The 3,774-nt window shown below is 34.3% G+C and overlaps 1 long non-coding RNA gene across 1 annotated transcript; it reads left to right on the top strand.

Moving 5' to 3' along the window:
* The first annotated feature begins 601 nt into the window (after nucleotides 1–601).
* On the top strand, nucleotides 602–2,545 carry LOC135741211 (uncharacterized). The gene is made up of 2 exons (XR_010529375.2): nucleotides 602–1,684; nucleotides 1,828–2,545. It is a non-coding gene; the product is annotated as an uncharacterized lncRNA (long non-coding RNA).
* Nucleotides 2,546–3,774: the final 1,229 nt, after the last annotated feature.

Raw genomic sequence — 3,774 nt, 5'->3', positions numbered from 1 at the left:
AGCGCTCGTGACCGTCACTGGAACCCTTATACTTCTCGCATCCAAGATCGCACGGGCGAAAAACTATCCTGAAAAGGATGCTGATCTCCGCATATACGAGAGAGTGGCTGTCTTTAAAAAGACACAGAGCTCTCACGTATCACTCTTTTAGGGAAATCACTATTTAGGTGCTCAGCTGATGATGCGCACAGGGAGAGGCAACGCACACACTAAACTCAAAACAAAAAGATGCAGAGCCGTGGAATACTGCGAGCGCCCGCTGTGTTAGTACTGCTTGTCAATCAACTTCAGCAACCGTTCCCAGAAGAGCAAGTAGCTTCTCAGTAGCAGATAATGCCGGCTTTCGAAGCGAAAAAGCTAATTTCCATATTTGCACCTGCTGCTTATATAGGCACCTGGCGGGGCGGTGCCAGCATTATGCAAATATCTCAAGGCCAAGTTCATTGGCGTTTTAGTAGTATACGAAGCAGATTGGTCTCTCTAAGCGAGTTCCCAATTCGTCGGTCACGACGTGACGTCGTAGTGACCGACTGAAAGGGAACCATGTAGCAGCACAGGTGTTCAGAGGACCAATTTCAGGTGTGCACATAAACTGAAGAGTTTTCAAACAAGACTTTCCCTGGGACAGCGGCGGTTTTCAGTTGAAGATACACGAGAGGAGAGACTGAAAAAAGACCAGCAAGGTAAAATAATCTAAATAAGTTATTTATTATCAGACCCGCGGTTGTTGTTTACCCGAACGGGACATTTTAAAACCGTCAACCGGACGCGTTGCTTAACGTATAACGGTAATATTAGTTTACTAAAGTCAGTATAAACCCAATTAATAAATCATACTATGTGTATGCAAGCCTACGAGCACGCGCGGTGCGTTAAATTACACGCTAGTGTTTTCCTTTTATAAAACTATTATGAAGAAATGCTTAACGTAGCCTAATGTATACATCAATGATATGAAAAGATCAGATTTAGTTTATAACGTTACCTGAGAGAATAATTTATTAATAAAAAGCATATTTAACAAAGTACCCTAAATTACATGAAGCTGTGTTACCACGTTGTGTTTAACATTCTCATCCGCTTGGCTTTACCTGTTACATAAATTATGCGTTATTAATAAGGTGTATAACTAAATTTTATCTTTCAAATTCGTTAAACTACGTTAAGCATTTTAGCGTATGTTATGTGTGTGTGTGGTGGCCAATCGGAAAAACATTATATTTTAAATGTGAATATGTTTAAACATAAAGGCTGAAACCTAATTTGCATAAAATAAAGTTTTAAAATGTGTTTTTGTTTTGTATTAAATTGCTTTTGAGGCCAATGTAGCTGTACAGTAAATATTCAGCCTCGATCAGAAAACCACGTCCCACTGTCATAACACACAGACCTGTGGCCATGTGTAGTGATTTGAGTAGAGTACATCTACTCTGGTTATCATTTCAAAACAGTATTTACTGAAAAATATGAGTGTTCAGCATCATGTATTAAATGTGTTAAATATGTCCTTTTTTCCCTGCATTTATTCTGCTGTCTAAAATTCTTTGGGAGGATAAATGAAGGAGGATGTAAAAAAATACACTGCAAGAACTGGAATGAGAGACAAGTGAGGATGAAGAGGACAACAGAATATCCATCCTTTCTTCACCACCTCACAGAGTTTGAGTGAAACAACTTGTATTAGGTGAGACACTTCTCAATAAGATACAGTATGTGCTGCATATATGGGTTAGTTAGGTCTCCCTTATTAACTAACAGCTGTAACAAACAGTACTGTAAAAATAAATAATATCAAAATAATTATGACCATCTTTCTTTTGCTTACAGGACTCACAGGATTATTTTATAACAAGACTGATTATTTTATACCAGAAGTATGGTATTTTTTGAAGCTACTGTATTATTTCAAATGACAATTCATTTTGATGTGCATTCAGAACTGTAAGTTGGTAAGTACATTTACTGTATTTACTGTAAGTAAAGGCTAAAGAGTATATCTCCTCTACTTCTAATTTCTAGTTCTAAGTTTTAACAACATTCCCAAAGGTCCCAATAATGTTAAGCCAACATAAAAGTGTCCAGTTTTTCAATTGTTTAGGAATGTTTCTTGATTGTGCAAATGTTAGAGGAATGTTACATTTTATTTTCAGACAATGTCATGTTTAAATGTACTCACAATGTTTAAAACACATGTTTAGTATATTTTATGAATGTTTGTATGCAATATTTTAACAGAACATTAAGAAATAATGTTTAACAACAGTTTGTAAATAATAGAATGTAATGTTTTTTTATCATTACAAGCAAAAACATTCATAACGTTATTCGGAACTTTGGGAACTTTCAAGGAACGTTCTTAGAACCTTTCTCTGTGGTTGAGCATTGTGTTAGCATCATTAAACACCATGGGTTCGAACAAGGGAATGCACATGGTGATAAAAAATGTATACTTTGCATTGCACTGTATGTTATTTGCCTTTTTCTGTAAATGTGAAGATAAATGTAAAGACAGACAGTCATTGTTTCATTTTAAACCAGTTATACTTTAAGAGAACTTAACTAGACTAAATAAAAGGGTCACAAAAATTTTAATTTAGCTATTATGATGCTGATTTTGTGGTGTTATGGGTTTTCTGGTTACAGTGGTAGTGGATCATGATCACCTCTCTAGCTTCAAAAGTAGGATGCAAAATGTATAACACCAAATCATTATAGCATAACTCCATGTAACTTGACATAATTTAAAGTAGTCTAAAGGCAGACATGATTGCGTGTGAAGTCCTATGCCAAAGACTCTCCAAATACTGCATCTACTGTACACATTCTTCCTGATGTGTATATTTTGTTGGTATATCCTGGTTGTTGCAGACCTGACAGTAAACTTGACTGTGAGCATCCTATCCATCAGGTATAGCTGTTTACTTGCATTACTCATTTAGAGAAATGACGGGTCAAAATTGATTATATGGATTATATTTTCATCACCCCTTTTTGTATGTCTTTGGGACACTTGAAATATATAGCATGTATAATGTGGAGCCATTTTATAATGTGGTCACAGACTACTCCCACTGTAACTAGAAAACCAAAGAAAATCATTGTTTAAATTATAAAATTATAATTTTTGGATTAACTAAACCTGTAATCAGTGTTATATGTATGTTTATAATTTATGTTATTTTAAATGTATTAAATGATTTGTAATTTCACACAACTTCTTAAAGTATTTGTATTGTTTTAAATAAAGGCTTCAATATTTGAAATTGTCTCTTTGAATTAAATGTTAGCAGTATCTGTAGGTAAAAATGTAAAAATTAATTTTATCTAAAAATTATAGCTAATTTAAATATAATAAAAATGAATGTATAGAAAAATAAAAAGAATAGTAGTATAGCATACAGTAGTATACTGTAAACCTGGGTTTTTTACGGTAGCACACTGTTTTACATATTTACAGTAGCATTTAAAAACTGTAAAATGAAAATACAGTTTAGAACTGTAAATCTTATTTACAGTAGCCTACTGGCAACAGTGTTGCCAGTAGGTTACTGTAAAAATCCTTGAAAATGTCTAACAGTGCATGCAGTCTATTACAGAATGTATAAATCTGCTTAACCAATCACAGCGCACCATTCCACGCATTGTAAACATAAATGGCAGCGCCTTGAATACACACGGAATCCTAGTTTTCCTCATCTACTTTGTACTCAACAAACAAACAAAAACAAAATAGTGATTTTGATGGAATTAATAAACCTGTAGTGGTTTTTTGTG

This window comes from Paramisgurnus dabryanus, chromosome 24 (genome assembly GCF_030506205.2).
Source record: "Paramisgurnus dabryanus chromosome 24, PD_genome_1.1, whole genome shotgun sequence".
NCBI classification, from domain to species: domain Eukaryota; kingdom Metazoa; phylum Chordata; class Actinopteri; order Cypriniformes; family Cobitidae; genus Paramisgurnus; species Paramisgurnus dabryanus.
Note: the sequence above shows the minus strand (reverse complement) of the source record. Positions and strands in the feature narration are given on the sequence as shown.